A 25903-nucleotide genomic window follows, 5' to 3' on the forward strand; every position below is an offset into this window, starting at 1 on the left:
TGTCCATGCTGGGGTACCTCCACCCTGGACAGCACAGCAATGCAAAATCAAAAAAGCAGGACAAGGCGGCAACTTGCTCAGCATGTCTGCAAGGCACCCTCTCTAGAGGCTCATGTATCTCTAGCCCTAATGTGTGTCTATCCCTTGAAATACTCTTGATGATCACCCATGGATTGGAAAAAAGATAATGGAGCTAATGTTAACATTTCCTTTCATTATCTCAAATTCATATTTGAGATGTCTTACAAGTACACAGTATAGCAGAAGAGTAGATTGCATATAAAATAATAAATAAGTGTATATATATATATATATATATATTTAGCTGTTTTATTGATAGGGACACACAAACAAAAAAGTTGGAGGGGAGGGGCTGGCGCTGTGGCATAGTGTGTAAAGCCACTGCCTGTGGTGCTTGCATCCCAAATGGGCAGCAGTTCAAATCCTGGCTGTTTTATTTCTGACCCAGCCCTCTGCTATGGCCTGGGAAAGCAATAGGAGATAGCCCATGTCCTTGGGCTCCTGCACTCACATGGGAGACCCGGAAGAAGCTCCTGGCTCCTGGCTTCAGATTAGCTCAGCTTCAGCCATTGAGGCCATTTGGGGAGTGAACCAGTGGATGGAAGATTTCCTCACCCCCCTCTCTCTCTCCCTCCCCCCTCTCTCCCTCTTTCCCTCTCTGTCTCTACCTCTGTCTCTCTAACTCAGCCTTTCAAATATAAATATATAAATCTTTTTTTAAAAAAAAATTGGAGACCACAATTGCAGAGGATCCTTTCCCCCAACCAAATAAATGCTCATAAGAAGGGTAGGTGGATTGAGAAGACATTACTGCCTCTGACATTGAGAGCAAACCTCTTAGCTGAGGACAGTGATCTGATGAAGGCTAAGAAATGGAAAATGGGGGCAAATACTATAATGCAGCAGATTACACTGTGGCCTAGGACTCGTGCATACCACATTGGAGTGTGTGGGATCAAACCCCACCTCCAATTCTGAACCAACTTGCTGCTCATGCACCTGGGAGATAGCAGATGATGGCTCAAACACCTAAGTCTGTTATCCACCAGTGATAGACCTGGACAGAGTTCCTGGATCCTGGTTCTGCCCTGGACATGAGGAAATTTGGAGAGCAAACCATCAGATGAAAAAACTCTATCTATGTATCTATGAATCCATTTATCTATCTATCTATCTATCTATCTATCATCTATCTATATCTATATTTCTACTCTACTCTCTGTCACTTTGTGATTCAAATAAAACAAAATTTTAAATAAATAAGCAAACTAACAAAAAAAAGACTCTTAAAAAAAAGAAATGGGAAATAAAAGTCCCTTTCCTCATATGATAACTTTTCTTCAATAAAGAGCCTTTAAGCAAAATACCCAGACTGTCCACCTTCCTCATCCTAAGTATACTTCAAATCCTTTGCTATGAACCATAGCAACCCTTCACTAATAATTGGTTAAGCCCCAGGAATAGGCCCCAAAGCAAATGGTAATATTTGGGAAGGGTGTTTGTAATGAGTTGAAGATATCAAGTATACTCAGGAAAATGCAAATGTAAGATTCAGAAAACTGTTTTCTAGTCAACAGGTAGTTTGTTTCAAAGGTGTCTGACCATGAGTAGAGAATACTGACCTCACAATTGAAAATGAAGAGATCAAGTTCAAGCACACAGGTATAAAAAAGTTGCTCCCTGGCCAAGTCCACCCCATAGACACAGTTTATTTGGCCATAGGCATTTTTTGGGAAAGTTTTGAATTTTCTGTAAATATTTAAAACTAGGGCAAGCTCAAAAAAACAAAGTCCACATATTTGACATCTCTTGATAAATGAAAGATCTGAAACCACAGAACTCATATTCATGAATGGCCACCATTGACCAAAGATCAGTTATGCCTGATGGACAGAGAGCTTGTATCCCAAGTAAACTGCTATCCCATCTATGCTTGTTCCTACTGTTCTGGATTTACAGGTGTAGAAGAGACTCATAAAGCCAAGAGAAGTGAGCAAGGCATATAAGAAACTGAATGATCAGCACATTGTCCCACCTTCTCTCTTTGCCCCCATTGCTAACTGCATGTCAGGTAAGCACTGTTCTAGGAATCAGTGATAGAAATAATTTAAAGCAAACAGAAAATAGTAGGTGCCTACTCTACTGACCTGATGTTCCAGTTAAGAAAATCAGAAAATACATTAAAAAACTACCAGTGTTAACAATACCTAACATATTTGGAATACTGTTACAACCAGTCAGTGTTCTATCTCTTAGGTGGCTTATGTATTTTAGCTCATATGAATTCCCATAAAAACCCCAGGGAAAGGAAATAATTGCAACCTATTTTCCAAATAGGAAATTGAGTCATATGGATAAGCAACTTGGATAGTCACACAGCTAATATGTGATGAGGTAATAATGTACCCCAGCGGTCTGGCTTCAGAGGAAAGGCATTTAACCACTGTGCCACACCATTAAGTCCTAAGTAGAGTGTTAAAATAGGTTGATGGGAAAGATGGAGACTGCATAGTTACTGTAGATTTTGAGATTAAGAAAAGCCTTTTTCAAGAGGTGACATTTAAGCTGAAATCTGAATGACCAACTATGCAAAAACTAGAAGTGGATACTTTGCACAGGGGACAGCTAACACGTTGGAAACAGTGAAAAGAGTGGCTTGATGAGGACATGAAGTGAAGTGAGCAACAGGGCCATACCTTCCTGAGACAATGAGAGGAAGTGCATTACAAAGATGAGGTTAAAGAAGAATGCACATAAGGTAGCAGATGATGGTTCAAATACTTGAGTCCCTGCCACCCATGTTGGAGAACAGTACTGAGCTCTGGCTCCTGACTTCAGTGCTTCAATGTGGACCAGTCCTGGCTGTTGTGGGCATTTGGGAAGTGAACTAAACTCTCCCTCTCTCTCTCTTTCTCTCTCTCTCTCTCTCTCTACTCCCCCTTTCTCCCCTTCTCACCCCATCCACCATTCAAATAAATAAAAATAAATAAACTTTTTTCTTAAAAAGAAGGAAGCTAGGGCCACATTCCACCAGGTTTTGTATGCCAGGGAATGGAGTTAATGTTTTATTTCATTTGGAAATTACTGGGTGGTTATAGATTGGGGGTGCCATAATCTTATGTGCATTTCAAAAAACATGTCGATAATAATCAGGGCCAGCACTGTGGCACACCGGGTAAAGCCACTTCCTGAAGCGCTGGCATTTTATATGAACACAGGTTTGAATCCCAGCTGTTCCACTTCTGATCCAGCTACCTGTACCTGGGAAAACAGCAGAAGATGGCCCAAGTGCTTGGATCTCTGCATCCATGTGGCAGACCTGGAAAAAGGTAACAGCTCCTGGCTTTTTTGACCCAGCCCTGGCCATTGCAGTCATTTGGGGGAGTGAACCAGCACATGGAATATCTCTCTCTCTCTGACTCTGTCTGTCTTTCCCTCTCTTACCCTATAACTTTGTCTTTCAAATAAATTTTTTTAAAAAACTGTAAAAAGCAATGCAAGTTCATGTTTTAGCTTCCTAGTCAAACTTTAAAAAGATACATAAGAGTATTAGACATAAAAAAATCACCTAGTAGACTATATGACCCTATTGAATCATTATTTTAAATGTATTAGGCTCTAATAAATACATTTATGGGTCTAAAGCCTTAGAAGAGTGCTTCCTATAAAGTAGGTATTCAGTGTACCATATTTTTTAAATGCAGAGATTGATATTGCTGTGTTCTAAATCATCTTGACACACTTGACATATTAAAGGCAGTTGTTAGTTTCTGAAAGCTAATACACAGATTAAATTGTACACTGAGCAGTGCAACCAATGAAGTTATTGCTGCTAGAACTGCAGAAGTGGTTGTATATCACTATTCAGCAAAGGAGGGCTTGAGTCCAGAGTGAGATTGCAGCTCACCATTAAGTATTTTATATCAGCTGGTGAATAGTCATCATGACCAGGATAAAAAGGAATTTTATGCTTATTCATATTTCAGGTGGCAATAAGCAATAAGCTCCCAACATTGCTTGCTTGTTATCTCCAATTCTTAATTTATGGATAAATAATAACTTTTCTGGAATGTTTCACAGCTCTGGTAAATCAAAATTTGCATAATGGAACATATGAAACCTAAGTTATCAGTCCGGGGCTAGCATTTGGTACAGCTGTTAAGATACCACTTGGGAAGTTTACTTCACCTATCAGGGTACCTAGGTTTGTTTACTGGCTCCACTTCTGAATCTAGTTTTCCTGCTAGTACACGTGTATCCTGGGAGGCAGCAGGTGATAGCTCAAGTACTTGAGTCCCAGCCACCCTTGCAGGATACCCAGATTAAGTTCCTGGCTCTTGGTTTCATCCTGGCTCAGACTCAGCTGTTGCAGGCATTTGGAGAGTGAATCAGCAGATGAAAGATCTCTGTCTGTGTGTTTGTGTGTGTGTCTGCCTTTCAAATAAATAAAGAATAAACTAAAAATTATTTTTAAAATTTCAAACATATTTTTTCTTAAATGTGCCTTGTACATAAACAGTTCCTAATAAGAGTCCCCAAAATAGAAAGTTTAAAAACTTTAAAATTTAAAATTTTGCCTGAGGAAAAATACATGTTCATAAAACAGAAAAGTTTAATAAATCCTTCACCCATATCCTTCCACTTGCATTATTTCCTCTATCCAGTAAATTCCTATAAAATGAACATTATCATTAGATTCTCTAAGACTTCAAACGTGTCTCAGTCCCAACTGACTCTATATGATGATTTTAGAGCTAGTTCAGAAGTAAGCACTAGTCTTATCCTCGGTGTGCAGCAATTAGGGTGTATTGACTCCTTTGTAGATATCCAAGTACATGGGTGTACCTGTATCTTGTTTCCTCTTAGGTGTCAGAAAAATGAGATCTTCTTATGAAAAAGGCAACCTTGATGCTGTATTCATCAACCCAGGGAGTTAAATGACTCATGTTGTTGGAAAGATACTCTGCTATTAATGGTGGCCTTCTTTTCTACCTAGAAAAGTCCACAGAGGCCAAGATTGGCTGCCCTTATATATCCGGGTACTATTCCACAAGAAGGTGAGAAAACTCCACCCATCTCATACCAGTGCTCAACTTGGCTCTGGGGTGGCACTGGACCCCAGAAGGATTTAGCTGTGATACTGTAATATGCACCACAAGCCTTTGAAGAGGTCCCAGCTGTACCTGTTGCAATAGGTGAACCGGAAAGCCCACAGGATTGTGGTCTTCCGGTGGTTTGACATTCGCTCCTCAGGCTTTACAGAGAGGTGCCTGCAGTATGACTCAGCTGTGAGCTGTGACCTGGTCTTCTCTAGTCCTAAGGGAAGAATCAAGGAAAGAGAACTGAATGTTTGCTAAAGCAACTGCCATCTGCCACGGTTAAGTCTTATGGTGACAGAGCGCACGCTAATGCCAGATAGACTGAGAACACTCACCATCTGTTCATTGCCCTGAAATAAAATTAACTAGGTCATCTGGATTTGGAAGCCTTTCTGGAATTGTTGACATCGATTCCCAACCTTGAGGATTGGAAACATTTTCCCATTTTACGTCATTCCAACAACCCAGAGAAATATTTCACTCTAATCCTTCTAGTGGAGAAAGTATAATTAATAGATAATACATTGACAGTGACTTTTGCTGAATAAAGCATTATCTTGCCCCTACATTATTATATTTGCAAGCAATAGTAACACAAATTGCTATCCAACCAAATTCTTTTACAGGGAAAAATGTATGATAAATTTAATTTGAAGGAATATGTCAAACTCTTATGTGAACTTCAGTCTTTGCTGACCAGCTAATGAGATACAAATTTCTTAATTTCCAGGCACTCAAACTAGAAAGGAGCAATAAAGAAGTGTAAGACACTTTAGTGCTGTTTAAAAGCTGTTAGCACCAAGGCAACTGAATCTATGACTGAAAAAGTGGTAAAAGAATACATTTTTTTTCACCAAGAGAAAAATGCCTAATTCAATTTATGCATAAGAAACACAGCTCTGGTCCCTCTATTCAGTGTTTCTCACCTTCCAATGAACTCCTCTTTCTGTTCTATTCTCCTATCTGTCAGTCTCATATTGGTCCAGGTCAGTATTGTAAATTTTAGCTGGACAGATGACACAGAAGAGAAGGAAAGGAAATGGGATATATGATTATTTTCAGTTCTCCATATTAACCCTGATCTGAAACACAGTTCTCTTAAAGAATTCTCTTTAAACGATTCTATTTCCAAGAGTCAATTTAAATTAACTTACAAGGGAAGTTTCTGCTTTCAAGAGTTTATGGACATCAGTAACAGGAAATAACACAGTTCATCCAGACAACTTTTAATGTGCTGACTTGAAATAAATCTAGCAGTACTATCCTTAGGTCATGAAAGACTTAAAATAAATTTTCATGAGACAGATTTTTGACAGCCTCTCTTATTAGCAATATCTAGGAACAGAAATTCCCTTAATCCCTTACTCAAGATTTGAAGAATTTAAGGAAAATATATTTACAACCAATTACTAAGAATTTAAAGAATTACCTCCACATGTTAACAATGAATTTACAGTTCTGAAAAAAATGTAAGGAGATATATTGTGTGATGTCTTGGGCTCATATCTAGTGAGGCAAATGAGATATAAATACTAGGCATAGAAATATGACAAAAATACCAAATTATATGAAATATGCTGGTATAACATCTAAAGTAGACCTCCACAATCATCTCACATAGTACATTATACTTCTTCCCATAGCTTCAATCACTGACTATATATAATGGTTATTTCCAGACATGCATGGCTCTACCCCACCCCCATCCCCATGGGCTCAGTGAGGATGGGTATTACATATGGTGTTTTTTATCTCTGTATCTTTAATGCCTAAAACAGTGTCTCAAATAGTGGATGTTCATTAATTATTGAATTAACTTTTGAAATATACCATACTTATGCTCTAGTGATATATAATAAAAATAAACATAGCAGATGCATTCTTTCCTTTCCTGGTTTATTATTCAACAGTGTTTATTCAGAAAATACTATGTCAACATTGTTCCTAGAGATGTTGACCTATTAGTGAATAAAATGTACTTAATTACTGGCCACACAGATCTCACAGTAAATTATAGAATAAAACTATATAATTATTCATAAATGCACAATTGTAAAATGTAATAGAGAACATCAGCAATACTAAAGTTTGACTTATGGGTTAAGGAATGGAGAAGGAATGCTTACATATAAATAATCAGGAAAGTTGTTATTTAAGAGAAAAGAGAAAACTTAGAGGCCAACTAGGAGGAAACAAAATATGTTTTCTGGAAAATTCATGGAAAAATAGAACTGATGTCAAGTGCTAACTCTTCCTTTCTTTTAAGGCACAATTATATCCATAGTGCCATCTAAGCACACTTGCAGCTTTTAACAAGCTAAAACTTTCAAGATGATTTTTTTTCAGGGGTTGATGTTCTGGTGCAGCAGATTAAGCTACCACCTATGATGGCAAGACGGTTCAAGTCCCAGGTGCTCCATTTCCTATCCTGCTCCCAGCTAATGCACCTAGGAAAACAGCAGATGATGGCCCAAGGACTTGGGTCACTCACTACCACACAGAACTTCTTCCTGGTCTCCTGGCCTCAACCTGACATAGCCCTGGGCATTGTGGCCATTTGTGGAATGAAACAGCAAATGAAAGATATATCTCTCCCACTCCATCACACTATCTTTCAAATAAATGAAAATAAAGATTTAAAAACACATTTGTTTTTGGGGCTAGCGCTGTGGCCAGTCTGCAGTGCCGGCATCCCAGAGGGGTGCCGGTTCGAGTCCCAGCTGCTCCACTTCTGATCCAGCTCTCATCTATGGCCTGGGAAAGCAGTAGAAGATGGCTCAAGTCCTTGGGCCCCTGCACCCACGTGGGAAACCTAGAGGAAGCTCCTTGCTCCTGGCTTCAGATCAGCACACCTTCAGCCATTGCAGCCAATTGGGGAGTGAACCAGCAGATAGAAGACTTCTCTCTCTCTCTCTCTCTCTCTCTCTCTGTGTAACTCTGACTTTCAAATAAATAAATAAATCTTAAAAAAAAACACACGTTAGTTTTCAAAAAACTTGACCACTAAGTCTTTCAAATTTTAGATTGTACTTCTTTTTATTGTTGCTTTTTAAATTAAATGTGTTTACATTGTGTCATCTTCATTTTTACAAGTATTCAATATATAATAAAATATTATACTTCAATTAAGAAGTATCAAAAATCAAATTTTCTTATTAAAAAATTAATTTCACAAGAATTAAGAAGATGCCAGAAATAAAAAAAGCAACAAAATAGGGTAAGAAATGTACAGTTAATCAAATCAAATTGTTTTCAAATGAACTACTTTTAAAAGTTTTCCAGAAGAACACTTATCTTAAAACAAATGATCGCCTAGTTATGACTGATAGCCAAACTATTATTCCATGAAAGATATGTTTCTTTAAAACAGATTTATTAAATGTTTGGGAGAAATGATTAAATTGGAAAATATTTCCATCTACAAGCTACTAATTTATAGAGTTACCATTATAATTTAAAAGGACAGCATGTCATAAATTATAGCAAAACAACTGGTATGCTCATTTGGAAGCCAGGCCCATACCCTACTAAAGCCAATAAAATTGGGCAATGGTCATGAACTCACTTTCAAAGCTGAGATTCTGAGGGCTTGGGTTGTGGCAGTTATTACTTCCTGAATAAGACTTTATGCTGGATCCAGAATTTACTCTCTCTGACCTTCAGCCAAGAGAGGAAGTTGCATTGGTGACCAACTTTAACACTTGCTCTGGGGATTTCTCTCCAGCCAAAGCTAAAAAGAGACTCTAATTGGGCAGCCAGGCCTGTCCTTAGCACAGTCTGTATTTGGATGGCTTACCTAAGCCCATTAGACAGCAGTATGGCTCTGCCCTATGCCCCTGCAGATTTCCTGAAGAAGGGTCACTGGGGCGGAGTGCTGGAGCCTCCACAGAGGGGGAAGGCGAGGGGCAGGGGTAGGAAGGAAAAGAGGTCCTATCTGTGTCAGTCAGCTTTGGAGTCAAACAGGTCAGACTTTAAAAAAGCCAGCTCTCCTGTGTAGTGGCTGTTTGCCTTTAGTTAAATAACATCCCCAATCTGAACCTTGACTCTTTGGTGGAAGAATGTTGTATATCACACTACTGATCCAAAAAGTTGCATTCAGTGCCCAGAAGACAGATAATGCCCAATAAATATTAGGTTTTGTTACTGTTGTTATTATTAACATTTGCTTTGCCATCTATGGAACACGTAAACAGGATGAAATCCCGAGTTTTTGGGAGGCTTCAAAGATGTCATTTCTTTCTGCTACTCTAAACAACTTATCTTCACCTTAATTAACCCTATTCAGTTTATATGCTTCAGGTAAGAAGCAAAGAAGTCCTGCTGCACAAAGGTTGAGCAATCTGCCCGAGGACCAACTTTCTCAACAGCCACTCCCAAAGAACTGTTTCCAATCAGATAGCTGCCAGGCATTCCCAGAATATTTTTTTTTTCTGTAAAGCAATACAAGTAGGTCATTTAGGGAGGCAATTAAAAGAATTCTTTTTAACTAAGTGAATCCTTGCTATCCACCTAGTTTTAATGCATCTTTGTAAAGTGCTCTTAAAAACTCCAACCAGGTAATCAAAGCAATGGTAAGTGCAGCTAAAACATTTCATATGAAAACATTAATAAGCAAATAAAAGTAAAGTAAGGAGAGAGAGAGAGAGAGAAAAGTTTTCAAGAGCACATCTTGAAAACTGATTGTAGAGTACACAGGAAATAAAAATAACCTGGACACACAATTTCCTTCAAAACAAAATTTTGGATATTGGATATCGAGTCATAGGCTTCTGAGAAACAGGAGAGTTTTATTATTTCCTATGAAAGTGTCAAGACACATAATGATATTTGCCTTTTTGATACCAGCGCACTATGCTTCCAGGAAAATTTTCTGAAAAGATGCCCTAAAGCCTAAAAAAATACTTTTGGGGGAAAAATGAAGAAAGAAAAATAACCTTTACCCCAACAGAAAGAACAAAATTCACAACAAGGAAGAATGCAGAAGAGTCTAAATGTTCATGTCATTTTGAATTTGTCAAAGGGGAAAACAACTTGATCTATTAACATATTAACATCAACTTTCTTAGTTATCTACAATTTTTTGAAAAGAGCAGCTTCATAAAAAAATGTCTCTTTACTGCTATTCCAAATTGAGATTTCTATTGAGAGAAGTTCCTTTTGGAATGCACAAAGTTTCCCAAACCCAATATCCATTGCCTCTAACATGATCTAAGTGTGAAGCAAAGGAGACTAGATGCATTCCCTAATCGTACCATACTGAGAACATTCGCCTGTCTATGGTCTTCCCTACTCCACAAAACCATGTCCATATATGGTAGGAACCATCACTTTTTATGCAACTCTACTATGCCATTCATGTATTCATTTACTCAGTCTTATTAAGCATCTATTGTGTTCCAGGAGCTACAGATACTACATAGATGATGGCTGTAGATATAAAAATAGTAAGAATAAAGCATACTGATGATGATTTATTTTGACTGAAATACCAGCAGGGTTTGCTAATGGATTTTATGCAGTGTCCAAGAGAAAAGAGTTGTATCAAGAATGATTTTTTTAGGGCTGGTGTTGTGGCATAGTGGGTAAAGCCACTACCTGCAACAACATCCTATATTGGCCCTGGTTCATTAACTAGCTGTTCCACCTCCTATCCAGCTCCCTGTTAATGGCCTGAGAAAAGCAACAGAGAATGGCCCAAGTGTTTGGTTCCTGGCTTCAGCCAAACTCAGCCCTGGCCATTGCAGCCATCTGGAGAGTGAACCAGTGGATGGAAACTTGCTCTCTCTCTCTCTCTCTCTCTCTATCTGTCTCTCCCTCTCTCTGTAACTCTTTCAAATAAGTAAATTAATTAAAAAAATAATGACTCTCAGGCATTTTTCATGAGTAATCTCATTACTTCAAATATAGAATACTAAAAAGGAATGAGTTTGAATATTTAGGGAAATTGATCATTTTCCTTTGTACCTACTAATCTTGGCCAAGTAGATAGGGCTGTATGTACAGTAGGAAGTAGACAAAGAATGGGAGAGCAGACTGGTGGAGACTAGGGATTTCAACAAAATTCTTAGATTCTTCTCAAGAATTGGAGTTTAATTTTGCTGTCTTTGAATGTAGGTTGACATTAGTTATTTGCTCTATACAATAAGCTGCAGAGGAAGTATCACTGCTTGACTTTTTTTTAAGGAAAAGAGTTTATTAGGGGAAACCCAATAGACCAGAGGGAAGAGGCAAAGAAGGAAAAGAGAGAGAAGGAGAGTGTAAGAGAGAGAGATTAAGAGACAGAGAGAGACAGATCAAGAGATGGAGAGGAGAGCCACATGTTCAGGAACGGGTCCTCTTAAAACTTTGCCAGGGGACAGGCAGGGAAGTAGGAGCAGTGAATCCCATTAGGATGGGAGTGGAGCTGACACCAGTGGCTGAGCTATGTGGCTACCTGGCTTCCAACAATGGCGGCAGGGGCTAGAGCCTAGGATGGTGTTGGGGTGTAGATTGCGCCATAGATAAGACTGCGCCATTTTACTAACATTCCCCCTTTTGCTTTTTATAAATCAAGAGTTGTATGTGATTACATTAGCCCAAAAAGTCCAGGAGGGGTAGAGGGATGATGATCTGTCTTTATAGTTACTTCCTGCTGACATGGGGCAACAAGGTAGTATCTGCTGGCATGAGGCATTGTCTCAAGCAGCTGTCACCTGGGTGGAGAGCCAAGTATATCTCTGTAGTAGCATTTGGTTGACTTCCTGGTTGGTGAAGACCTTGGTTCATTCCATTATCAAATCCTGTACACACTTAAACAGACACAGTAGTATAAAAGACAGGGTGAGAATAACAACCAATCATCCTAAGAGTGGCATCAACCAAGTAATGAGAGAATTTCATAGAGGAGAGGAAATGAGGGGAGGTGTCTGGACTCTCGTGAAGACTGTTTGATGGATGTGGTTTAAAGCTGATCCCAACCAAGACCTAGAGAAAAGCTACTCATCTTTTGTGGGTAGAGGGGTTTGTCTGTAGAGAAATTCTGAACAATCATACAACATTAAGTGGGGGAGAGGACCATCAATAAACACAGGTCAGGAGTAGAGCCATTGATGTTAGAGTGGAGGCTATGATTACAAAGGAATGAGGCCCCAGATAGGCTAGATAGGGTCTAGAACAAAAGACAGAATCATTACTGGAGAACTTAAGAGAGCTGCTATCTAAACCAAGACTAAGTTCTCCGATTGCACTGCTTGACTTTCAACACCAGGTCATAAAAGGTAGCATGCCTTCCATTTGGCTCACTTGCTTGATTGCTCGCTCTCTCTCTTAACTCAAACCTTTGAGTACTGACAAGTCATGGCTGCTCTACAGTCTTCATGATGGAATAATCACAAGGAGAGCACTAAAGAAAGAAAAAAAATCCCAGGAAACCTTTGTTGCTCCCAGTTCAAATGCGAGAAGTGTGACAGAAGCAGCCTCCACTGTGTGCTCAGATACTATATGACTACAAAGGTGTAGAATACTCCAAAGGAGAACCATCTGAGTGAGCCCAATCAAATTCTATAACTATCGATCACTATGGTAAGTGTTGTTTAATGCCACAAGTTTAATTTAATTGGTCAAATGCAATTAATAATGGAAAAGACAGCGAATCACTTATTCTGCAAGGAGATAAATAGGTTAAAATAGCAAAACTTACTTTCTGATTGGCCTAAAAAGTGTTTATGGAACAGATGGGATTAGAAGAGCTGCTTAAATGTTCTATTACTTATCTTCTTTTCAGAAAATAGATTCCTGGCCTAACCAGAAGGTCCACTAATATTTTAAGATGGACCTAAAAACTCAATGTCAGGTTTGGGAATTGGCATGAATAGCTTGTCAGACCACAGGAACAGTTCTTTAAGTAGACTTGCTACTACAGTTAGCAAACTAGTATCACAAAAGGTATTCATTGCGTGAAACACCATGGTGGTGTAAAAGGCTCACTTTCTCTTGCTTGCCATCCTCTTCTGAAGCAACACTTTCAGTTCACCAACCTCAGCAGTTTTCACACAAGGTCACAACAGCCCAGAATAGTGAGCTTGCTGCTTTTCATTCCCCTTTAACCTCTGGAATTGGAAATTGGAGAAATAGTAACATTTGAGTATCTTCATTACCTTCATAATAAGGCTTCACTTAAGTCCTGTCATCTGGAACCAAGACTGGATTCCTGATTTATGATTTCTTGTTTTGTCACAGTTATATAAGCCAGCAATAAAACACTTGCAAATCATCTTATGTGAAAGAGCCACTTCTAGGTTTCCCATCTCATTACAGCACTGGGCTGACTCTACAAAGGTTTACAGGAAACCACATTGCCCACATCTTTATCTGATAGTCACCATGCTCATCCTAGACAAGGCCCCAGCTCTTTCATTCACTGGAAAGTAACTTCTTTTTATATATCTATCATCACACATATCCTATGAGCCAGAAGACCTTCTCCCACCCTCTCCCGCTGGCCTTTTAAAACAACATGGAATTCAAATGGTCATCTCCTCAAAGCACTGCCCTCCAACATTTAAATTTTATTGTCCCATGTCTTCTAAATGCCTGGAATATGGTGAACAATGACTTAGCGTGTCTTTTTGCTTTTCCCTTTTTGATATTAGTCAATGTCTTTTAGATTATAAATTTCTTGATGCTAAGTTCAAGGTCTACTGAAGTTACTCTTGAAATGAAATGATACAGCACCATGTTAAAATGAAATTTTAATCATGATTGTTTAGGAATCATAATACCTACTGTCCTTTCTAATTCAAAATTTTGATCACATGCTATTATATAATCTTCCCCTTCCTTTAAATGTCACTGGTTAACGTTGAGTCCAACAACTCCTAGTCTGTTTTAAAGAGTCTTTTCTGTATAAGAGTAGAGCTAGCTTGCTCAAACAGGTCCACGTTTGCCTTTATCTACAAAATGAATGAGTGCAGCAACATAGAAATAAATGAAACTCCATAGAGAATGAATGATGAAAGCTTACTGAATGATTTGAAGGAAGGAAAAGAAAATCAAGGCTGAAACAAGTTAAAACTTCCTTCTGGGCACATTTACATCCTACATCATACTGGCTGTTGGGAAAGGGCACTAATTAGATGAAAAAAAAAGTAATAATGTGGGGAAACCATTTTACAACTTGCGTTATTGTTAAATGCACGGCTGCTTCTCATTCCTGGGACTCAGGCACTGAGCCCACTGGCTTTTACCAGAGGGACATGGTGGCTCTGGACAGAACTCTGGGCACACTTGTTTGTATCCTGATGGCTGGTCCATTAGACTGCTTGGTGAACTGTGGCAAGCAAACAGAATTGTTTTCCAGCAGTTCTGTTTTCAGCAAAGAATTCTTTTTAATTCCCCTGTCCTGCATGTTGCCAAAATTCTTAAAATACTGTTCATGGAGATTTTTTTGTTACTCGCCTTGGAGCCAGATGTAGGAACTATGCCAGTGCAGCTGGTGTAACTTGGCTGAGCCTCACAGATAATTCAGTGTTTCAACTGTCTTCCTTTTTTATGCTGTTATTATTTTGGAAAATTTTGGAGTGGATGCTTGTAGACATGCAGGTTGAAGGAACAGCAGCAATACAGACTGAAGGTCTCCTATCACTCTCTCATGGAGGGGCTACAGAAACCGGGCAAAAACAAAAGAAAAAAAAATCATAGCTCTTCTTCTTCAAACCCTATCACTCTTACTGTAGACACTGGCTTGTTGTGAGTGTGTGGGCAGTGGGGGAAGATATTCCTTTTGCTTTATCTCTTTTGAGAGTCAGTGAAAGAAAGAGAGATCTCTTTTCATTGATATAAACATACTAAACAGTGAGATTTTAAAAGAAAGAGAATTTTAGAAGCATAAATACTCATTCAGAAATTCTAACTCAAAACCCCGTAATGCTTAGGGCAATGAAAGTGATTTTACACTAGACTTCTGATACATTCTGGCACCACATTTACTACTTATATAGCAACTGTATTTTATAGCTGACATTATATTAAACAGATATGGAATGAACATAATCTCTCTGACCTACATTTCTATTTACATTCTTCCACGGAATATGATGATAAACATAATAACTATTGGTGGAAAGCTTAGTGAATTGTGTTATGCGAGTTACATTGATTAACTCACTTAATTCTCTCAAAAAATATATGAGGAAGGTGCAATTACTCTACCTATTTTACCAATAAGGAATCTGCAAACTAAAGAGTTTAAGTGATTTGCACAGAGTCTCAAAGGTAGTAAATGACAGAGCTGGGATTTGAGCATAAGCTATCTAATTCCAGAGCCTGGATCAGCAACACTAGATTGTGGCACAATTCTGAGGAAGGGTTGAAATCGCTGTTGTGCTACAAGGAACTCCACATTACCATGGCTGTGTACACAGGGGTGTGTTTTGCTGTTGGACATGATCCATCAAGTATGTCACAACGGAAAGAACTTAACTGACTTCTCAGCTGTGCTCTGAATTCTTTCTCTCCTCAAGGAAAAATGCTTATTTGCTTTGCTCTTTCTCAGCAGGCTGACAAGCTAATCTGATAAATAAATAAAAGAAAGTAGTAGTAATGACTGGTAATTGCCTGATACATATCCCTTCCTTGACTCATGTATGTTTTATCAGAAATCATCAGTGCCTTAATCTCAAGGGCTGAGAAATATGAGAGACTCCAGTATCAGGATAAATTGCAGAACAATTCTCAGCCTAGAATGTTTTGCCACCCTTCCAACAATACCTCATTATGTTGTGACCTACACTACCTGCAAAAATCATTAGCCAACCTGTGAAACAAATTGCCCAAACTTCCTTACAATGACTGATTTCAGAATTCTCCAACTCTTTTATTTTCTCCGTGTGCTTAATAATTCAACTGTAGCACTAAATATATGAGTGTCCTACCTCTTTTGTTTCTAGTTATTTAGGAGTTTCTTCTAATGCTCTCTGAATTCCAGTAACACATGATTTGTACAAATTAGAATTTTTTAAAACTTAAAAAGCTGTAAGGTTTTTAGAAAGCACCATTCTAAAGGTGATTCATGTTCTTACTAGCTAAAAGGTCTTGCATTGTGCCAAATTTTTCAATTCAAATGGAAGTGAAAAGAAAGGCATATAAATGTGGTATTGCCAATGTGAAATAGCTTTCATGATTGGGAAAGGCAGTAATGGACTCTGTCCTGAGAACATTAAGGGCATTTAAAAATAACACCAGGAGGTCTCTACTTTAAATGAATTAGGTGTGGTACCATCAGAGGGCAGGCTGCCTTTGAACCTTGTCACTGTAACCAGTACAAAACACACAACATAAAAACAAAGTAAGGATAAGGGGGAAAATTAGAAATTTTAGAAGGAAGAAAAATGAAAAGTTATATTCCAAATATATGCCTATTGCAGGATGAACTATTCTGCACACCATGTTGTTATTGCAAAAGGTCTTAATGTTATGGTATGTTCTGGGATTTAACTTTCAGATAATAAACACTTGAGTTGGAACTGGAAATAATGATATCACATCATGAAATCATCATCACATGACACTAAAACATTAGCAAACACATCATGAAATAATCATGATTTGCAACTGAAGCTTTCTGATTTTGCAAAGGAGTTGGCAAAACTTGGCTCTGACAGCAGCACTGTTTTTCAGGGGGGACTTGGATAAATAACTGGATTAAGCAATAGAAAAAGGGTCTCAGCACTCATTTAAATGCACATGGGTATCTTTGGATCATAATTAGAATCTCACATCTTTCTGGCTTTCAGTCAATAACTTTGTACTCATCTGATATAAAACATAAGTGGAAAGATTTTACCCATGTTCATAAAAGGCAAATATCTTGAAGTACTTCAAGAACTCAAGCACTGCAGATTATTGCAGGCACATCTCAAAATAGCCACTGAACCAATCTATTACTGGGAGTGCTGTTGACTCTATAATTGTGCTGGATAGGGTTTTCAGCTCTCTCTTCCTCCAAATTACCTGAATTTGAATGAAAGCCAGAAGGTTATATTGAAAATTACTAACACACACACACACACACACATATATTCTTTTTTTTTTAACAGGTAGAGTTATAGACAGTGAGAGAGAGACAGAGAGAAAGGTCTTCCTTCTGTTGGTTTACTCCCTAAATGGCCTCCACGATCCGAAGCCAGGAGCCAGGTGCCTCCTCCTGGTCTCCCATGCGGGTGCAGGGACCCAAGCACTTGGGCCATCCTCCACTGCCCTCCCGGGCCACAGCAGAGAGCTGGAGTGGAAGAGGAGCAACCAGGACTAGAACCCGGCGCCCATATCGCATGCTGGCACCACAGGTGGAGGATTAATCAAGTGAGCCACAGCATGGCCCCTACACACACACACACACACACACACACATATATATATATATATTCATTGTTGGGTATCAAAAGTAATGTCATATGCATAGGATTCCAGTAGACATAAAAAAGAATGTAAAAAAAAACTGTTTGAAGGACATGTCTTTCAACATATGTACTATGATGAAAACAATGCCTGGTATATAAATAACTATCAGTGAATCTGGAAAAAGCCTCACAGTTGACATTGATGTTCGCATTCTGAGGTTATTTATTTAACCAATGCCTAGTAACTCCAGCAGATATTCATTTGACAAACTTCTGTGAAATAACCATGTAGCAGGCACAGTGCAAGGAATGGTAAAGTGAAAAGGCCAGAGAGAAGGGTCTCCTGTCCTTGAGATGGTTCCATCTATTGGAAAGTCTCTTATCCACAACTTAATAGAATAGAATGTCATAGGCATTGCTCACTGATATTTTTTTAAATGTAGAAAAATAATAAATCATAATTACTTATCATATAATCCTCAAAATTAAATGTAGTGTATATATATTCTTGTATCTTATGAGTCTGTAATGAATCAAATGTTATAAAATTCATTACCTATTTATCAGCTAATATTTGATGACCTTTATCTGCTTCACATGTGTCCTTGGCTCTTAAAAACTACTATCTTGCTACAGAAGCAATATTTTACAACACTTGAAAATACCATTCTTATAACCATGTATTCCTTATATCTCAGTAGAGACAGTATGGAATAAAGAGATATGAACATGATATATGAGAAGTAGAGAGGAATGAGACGGGAATATCCATGAATGTCACAAACTAATAAACATGCCATTCATCTCCTGAACTCCATGTGGTGAATAAATAGAGATACTTACAACATCAAGCAATATCACATTTATGAATGAAATTTACATTTCCCAAATGAAAATACAGTACATTTCAGAGTCTATATTTCAAAGCAGATTGTAATTTTTTCTATCTAGGTACATTTCTAAAGATTAAAATTGTGTTCTTTTTAAATATGCTCTCTTTTCTTTACACATCTGCAATTTATCATCCTAATCTTAATACTGCAAGACTTCTCAATCCTATATTATATGCGCCTGGGTAATGTTAGGGTGAGTTTATTTTTTACAATTTAATTTCTTCAGAGTTCTCTCTTTATTCCTATGACCATTTTTATGCTTATTTTAATTTCTGTAAAAATCATTATTGTTAATTTAGTAAAAAACAAAATGAAGAGAAAATAATCCCATATACTTTATTTTTGGGGGGGGCAATTTAAAGAAATACATCATTGTCAGTTCATAATAAGTTATTTATCATTTTTCCCACAATATTTTTTCCCAAGTCTTCATGCTTGCTTCCTGTGAAGGTTGCTGAATGAATTTAATTTTATATCTGTCCCTGAACCTTTAACAGTCTATGACTAGGAGTCACTTTTGAGATTTTATATTTGAGAAAAACAACTCACATACCCAGACCTACCCTAATTCTCTGAGCATGAGCTCCCGGTAGAGAGCATGTATCGACTCTGCTGAGACTACGTAACCACAGTGATATAGTGTGAGGGTGGATGGGTAAATCTACCTGATCTTAGAGTTTGGTTAGCCTATTTATTTGGCTGGGTAGGCATTTAGCATAGTGGCTAGGACACTAGTTGGGATGCCTGCTACCATATCAGAGTGCCTGGGTTCAAGTCCTGGCTCCCCTCTGGATTCAATCTTCCCACTAATGTGCATTTTGGGAGGCATCAGTGATGACTCAAGTAATTGGAATTCTGCTACCCATGCGGGAGGCCTGAATTGACTATGGCCTGATCCAACATTTGTTGTTTCAGGCATTTGAGAAGTGAGTCAGTGGATGAAAGATACTCTCTCCTATTCCATCTCTCTTTTTCTTTCCTCTCTCCTTTCCTGCCAAATAAATACAATTATCTTTTTTTTTTTTTGACAGGCAGAGTTAGGCAGTGAGAGACAGAGAGACAGAGAGAAAGGTCTTCCTTCCATTGGTTCACCTCCCAAATGGCTGCTACGGCCAGTGCGCTGTGCTGATCCAAAGCCAGGAGCCAGGGGCTTCCTCCAGGTCTCCCATGCGGGTGCAGGGGCCCAAGCACTTGGGCCATCCTCAACTGCCCTCCAGGGCCACAGCAGAGAGCTGGACTGGAAGAGGAGAAACCTGGACAGAATCCGGCACCCCAACTGGGACTAGAACCTGGGGTACCAGCGCCACAGGCGGAGGATTAGCCAAGTGAGCCGTGGCACCGGCCAATACAATTATCCTTTTAAGAAGGAAAGTTTAGGTTTCACATATGCCTTTGATCCTGGCCTTTTAATTTTTTTCAACTTTTATTTAATAAATATAAATTTCCAAAGTACAACTTTTGGACTATAGCAGCTTTTCCCCCCATAACCTCCCTCCCACCCACAACCATCCCATCTCCCACTCCCTCTCCCACCCATTCTTCATTAAGATTAATTTTCAATTATCTTTATATACAGAAGATCAACTTAGTATATACTAAGCAAAGATTTCAATAGTTTGCACCCACACAGATACACAGGGGCTATTTTGACCTCTAATTTTATACCTTTTATGAAGTTGCTTAATCAATCACTAAATATTATTCCTTCTCCCTGGCTAGTTTCAAAGCTGATTGAGAATCCCATGCCAGATGCTAAGCCAACTGTGTTCTGCACATGCTCCCTACTTATTCCTCACAGCAGGACTACAGGGAGAATGCAATAATTATTCCCATTTTAGGGAAGGCTAACCTCAGGTTTAAATGGGTTGCTGTTCTTGGAAGGAGTTCGATTTTAAATCCAGGTCCAATTCTGTGACAATAAATCTTAACCACTGTGTCAAACGGCTACACTGAGACTCTCACTAGCATAAAAGTAGTTGAAACTATAGGCACATCCAAGAAATAAATGCATACCTGCCCATTATGAGACAGGCTTCAGAAAATAATAGATGGTGTTAATCAAAAGAGGCTCTGACCACGAAGCAGGAATTGGAAGGAGAATCACTGACAACTACTTTGATTTTAATGGTAAATAATTTGTCATACCTTTGGGTCAAAAGTCAGAAATCTGACTGCTTTTTCTAGTCTTAAAAGAAACCAAGTTTGTAATGTCACCTATTTTGTAAGCCTCACGTGATTTTGGCCTTAGAAGGCAGAAATAAAATTATCCACAGTACATTTCAGCCAAGTTAATAGCATTATTACACCTATGAGTTCTTTCATCGATTGGTTTTCTGTAACATTTATTCTAATCAAACAAGAAAATCTAACTTCCAACTACAGTGACCCGATACCTCCACTGTTCTGTTCTCTGACAAAATGGCAAAGCACTAGTCTGACTGCTTTACCCTCACCAAACAAAACATGTGTGGCAAAAAACAATGAATCTAAACTACTTCAGTACACAGAATAGGTCAGTGCCATTTGGCTTTTCTTTTGTTTCCACCTGATTATTTTATCTCAGATATTCTAGAATGGTCTTTCCCAATTTATCTCATTACAAAGAAAAAATAACGGCTAATTCCTCCCCTCCCCCTCAACTACCATCGTTTCTTTTTCTTTTGGTCATTTCTCAAGATTTTGTGGTCATCTTAAATAAGAACAAAAATAGATGAGAAAAAAATAGAAGTCCCTTTGATGCTGATGGCGTCTTGTTTTACCCAAAAGCCTTCTCTAAATTGGTTGTTTTTGGCAGATTTGTTATACTAAATCACACCAGCATTATAAACCTTAGAAGTAAGGAGGAACTGAGTTGGAACAGATGAAAAAGAATCCATAAATGTGTGTGATTTCCCTTAGGAAATGATACATGGTTAAGAATGATTAAAATAGTCACAAGGAAACTGGCACAGCATTAGATAATACTGTTAAAATAACTACATAGTAATATGTGTCTCTTGCTAAGAGCTAAAAATATGTCTGGGAACTGTTTTTTGCATTCAATACCCTTAGATCATGAACCCTGTATAAACACAGTAAGATATTTGTTTCCCTGTTTAAAATGAGTAAAATTCACTTTCAATTTCTTTGACTATTTTATACAAATTAAATAACATTTCTTACTTTTTAGGAAAATATTTTGGCCTATTTCACAATGGAAAGTAGAGTAAAACAGTTTTTCAGTTGAGAAGATATTGTTGATTATTCTAAATAACTTTTCACAAAATATCAACAAAATTGGGGATATGTGAGGAGAAATAAAAACATCCATCTCCTTATAATGCCCAAGAATGTCTGTTATTTATTGAAACCAATTACCAAATATAGCCTCCCATGGAGATGCAAAGTAAATCAATACATTGAGGAAAGCAGTTTTTTGATGTTTATTCCACATTTAAAATTAATTTTATGGGGCAGCTGTTTTGGCCTAGTGGTTAAGCCCCAGATGGGACATGCACATCCCTTCCCAGAGTAACTGGGTTCTAGTACTGGCCCTGCTCCTGACTCCAGCTTCCCACTGATGAATCCCTCAAGGTGGAAGATGAAGAATAAGCTCTAGTGGACTGGATTCAGCTGTGCCCAGCCCTAAGTTTTAGGGACATTTGGGAAGTAAATTAACAACTGGGAGCTGTAAATGTGTGAATCTCAGTGTCTGTCTGTCTCTCTCAAATAAGACTAAATTAAAATTAGTTTATGTCTCTTTATTTCACAAGCGAGTGTCATAAGTTAGTTTCCCTAGGAAACAGATTCTGAGACTCTCAGAAACAAATGGTAGTTTGCTAAGGAGGACTCAGAACTGTGCTTATAATGAAACAAGGGAAACAAGATTAGGCAAAAGGTGAAGCTAAAACTTCAAGAACTTGTCACAGAGACTTCACCCAATCTCAAGGAGAGCTCTAGACCAAGAATGACCCTTCAGAGATGGTTTCCAGGGAAACAGGAGTCTTTGTAGCCACCCCACCCCTTTAAAGTTCAGTTATTGGATACAGATTGCCCCTGGGAGTGGATATTCCCATATATGATACAATGTCTTTTGGTTGGGGTCAGTTTCCAGAGAAAGTGTCAGAGAGATCTTCCATCCGCTGGTTCATTCTCCAAATGGATGCAACGGCCGGAGCTGCATCAATGAGGAGAAAGGAGCTTCTTCAGGGTCTCCCACGTTGGTGCAGGGACCCAAGCACTTGGGCCATCTTCTACTGCTTTCCCAGGCCATGGTAGAGAGCTGGATTGGAAGAGGAACAGCTAGGACTAGAACTGGCACCCATATGGGATGCTGGCACTGCAGGCTAGGGCTTTGAACTGCTGCGCCACAGCGCTGTCCCAAGCTAGCATTTTTAAAAACTATATCACAGCGTGGTTGAGGGTTGGAGGACTCAGGGATGGTCATTTCACAGAAAGTAAAATTGAAATTGAGCAGTGAAAGAATGCCCATGTGCTTGGGTCCCTGTCTCCCATGTGGGAGACCTGAATGACAATCTGCTTCCTGGCATCAGACTGACACAGCTCAGGTTGTTGAAGCTGTCTGGGAAGTGAATCAATGAATAGAAGATATCTCTCTCTCTCTCTCTCTTTCTCTCTTTCTCTCTCTCTCTCCCTCCCTCCCTCCCTTCTCTCTCTCTATAATTATGCCTTCCAGATTAAAAAAAAAATGCTACAAAGTTATATCTGTATAAAACATATACAGATTATTTTTCTTGCCATTATTCACTAGGCAGTACAGTGTTACAATTATTAGTAGAATTTACATTGCAATAGATATTAACAGTAATCTAAAATGTGCATGGGAAGATGTACCTTGGTTATGTGTACATCCCATGCCATTTTATATAAGAGTTATGAGCAGCCACAGATTTTGGAGACTGAAGAGGTCCTGGAACCAATTCCCCATATATATTGAGAAAAAACTGTTTACAGGACAAAGATCTGTTGGCTGCTTCAATTTAACAGAAGTATAACATTTAATAAACATGCAAGTGTTCTAATTTGATTTTTAAACTTATGAGCGGTTGTCAGCCGTATGTTGCCCAGTAGGTGTTGAAAGAATATATGCTCTTAATCTATACTCCCAAGATAAAGATTATGAATTAGTAATCAGTGAAAAAGAAATTTCTGCTCATGCTATGTAGAAAATGTTTTAAAAATGGATTTTTGGAGGGGCTGGCACTGTGGCGCAGCGGGTTAATGCCCTGACCTAAAGCACCAGCATCCCATATGGGCGCCAGTTCGAAACCCGGCTGTTCCACTTCCAATCCAGCTCTCTGCTATGACCTGGGAAAGCAGTGGAAGATGGTCCAAGTCCTTGGGCCCCTGCGCATGCATGAGTGAACCGGAGAAGGCTCCTGGCTCCTGGCTTCAGATCAGCATAGCTCCAGCTGTTGCAGCCAATTGGGGAGTGAACCATTGGATGGAAGACCTCTCTCTCTCTCTCTCTTTCGCTTGCTCTCTCTCGCTCTCACTCTGGCTCTGCCTCTCCTCTCTCTGTGTAACTCTGACTTGCAGATAAATAAATAAATCTTTTAAAAAAATGGATATTTGGAAATCCATAGGTCCATACATGATTTCATTGTTGGAAAAACTATCCTACTTGCAAAATTTAAAAAATAGAAAAAGACTTTCTCACATGTTAAAATATCTTCCAAATTCACAATTTTATCAGATTTAGAAGCTACTTGTTAATGGAATAAAAAGAAATACCTTCTGATAAGACTAGGAAGAATAAATGATTAACATTAATAAAGATGGAAATTTACTACTCAGATTTCAACAAACACCTTTAAAAGATTATAGGATAGATTTAAATGTGAATACTCTGATTTAATAAGTATAGAAAATGTTTCATTTGTTCTATTTATATCTATATTTCTTTCTGAGGTATTGCTTTTGGTTTCAACAGTGGATAAAACTAAATAAAATCAAATTTAACAGGGAAACAAGATTTTGAGCTACTATATGACATAAACAGACTTTATAAATGACAAAATACATTAACTCATATTCTTCTCTAAATAATTTAGCCAACACTTAATGGTGTAATAAAATATCCTGCAGAGAGGAAAATGGGTCAGATTATCAATAAATAAAATATATTAATACATGAAGTTGTTTTAATGTTATTTATAGTTGCATGGTCACTTGCTGTTGTTGTTTGCTAATGAACTGCAACATTTAGCAATTTTGGGTGTCATTTAGTTATTAAGTGAATATCAGTATTTTGGGAACTGATAAGTCTTTGCTGTGGGAAGGAGGCTTTCCTGTCCCTTCTGGGGTGTTACTAGCATCCCAGTTCTCTGCCACTTGGTTCCAGAAGTCCCCATGGAAATGGTTACAATGTAAAATGTCTTCAGACATTCATTGCCACATATCCTTTAGTGGGGAAAAAAATCACCCAGCATTGAAAATCACTCAACTGTAGTTTTATATTCAGGCTCCTAAACCCAGAATTAGTGCTTTGTACTACCTAAATCCAAGCCTACATTACTAACTTGATCCTCTAAATTCTGTTTTTCTAACTTTGTCTTCTACAACTTTATTCACTGATCACCCTCCATTCTTTTCTGTAATCCTCCCTTCTCAAATAGTACATCAAATCCACCCTTCATTACACACCCTTACCTTTTTACTCAGAACACAAATGTTCTTTCCCTTATTGTTTTACAGCAGCATCTGACTCATTCTTCAAGAAATGTCTCAAATGTTACTTGGTTTCAAAGGCTTCCTTCAAATTTCCTTGTTAGAATAAACCTGCTTGCCAAGACAAAACACATCTGAAGTAATTTTTATCATACATCGTGTTGCACGTGTATCCTCTGGGTAATTTCCAGCCTTCTCAAACTCACATTAAATGTCTCATAAAATTCTACAAACATTAAAATTATTGCTAATACTATTGTTAGCATAATTATTCATTAATAAAGAATAATGAATTACAACTCGGGCATTGAGAAGAAAATGGAACAGTTATATGTATTTAGAAAGAAAGATGTTCAGAATACATTGCTGAAAAGTGTGATTTATGGAATACTGAATGCTTATGATACCTTTGAGGTAAAATCTATAAACAACATGATTATGTACGCAGAGAAAATTCACAGAAAGATAAACTAGCAATCATTCACTGTGGCTCTTTCTGTGACATGAGAAGGGAGTGAGTGGAACAGAGGCATTTTCTCCTAGCACTGCACCTTTAAGTGCAGTATAGATTCTATTTTTACTATAAACACGAATTAACTTTATAACCAAAAATTTATTGTACTTTCTATGGTTTATCTGCATTTTGTTCTTAGAGATCCAATTCCTTTCAAGCTGTAAATTCCTAAAGAGATCATGTCACACCTCAGCCTATCCAAGGAAATGGTACAATTTTTATTACCATGATATTTGCAACACTGTTCTTCTCTGATGTCTGTATCTTAACTCAGTCTTGCTGGTCTTACACAAACTATTTCTGGGTTATTACTAACTAACAGTGAAAAGTAAA

The sequence above is a fragment of the Lepus europaeus genome, chromosome 10 (genome assembly GCF_033115175.1).
Source record: "Lepus europaeus isolate LE1 chromosome 10, mLepTim1.pri, whole genome shotgun sequence".
Lineage (NCBI taxonomy): Eukaryota > Metazoa > Chordata > Mammalia > Lagomorpha > Leporidae > Lepus > Lepus europaeus.